Raw genomic sequence first — 203 nt, forward strand, 5'->3', positions numbered from 1 at the left:
TCCGGCGGGCGCCATTTATACCCTAGGTCGGGTCGGGGCCCGCCGTCATATATGGTCAGCGGTCTGGAAACTTCTCACGAGCGAGGCGTTTCATTGGCTGAGGGCCTTGCCTGTCTCCCGCAGGGCCTTGCCCTTCTCCTCCCGTCCCTCCGGCGCGGTGTGGAGCTGGCGGCCGCCCCCGGCACCGGGCGCGGGGCGGGGGG

Source organism: Haliaeetus leucocephalus, unplaced genomic scaffold (genome assembly GCF_000737465.1).
Source record: "Haliaeetus leucocephalus isolate CR32 unplaced genomic scaffold, Haliaeetus_leucocephalus-4.0 Scaffold439, whole genome shotgun sequence".
Classification (NCBI taxonomy): domain Eukaryota; kingdom Metazoa; phylum Chordata; class Aves; order Accipitriformes; family Accipitridae; genus Haliaeetus; species Haliaeetus leucocephalus.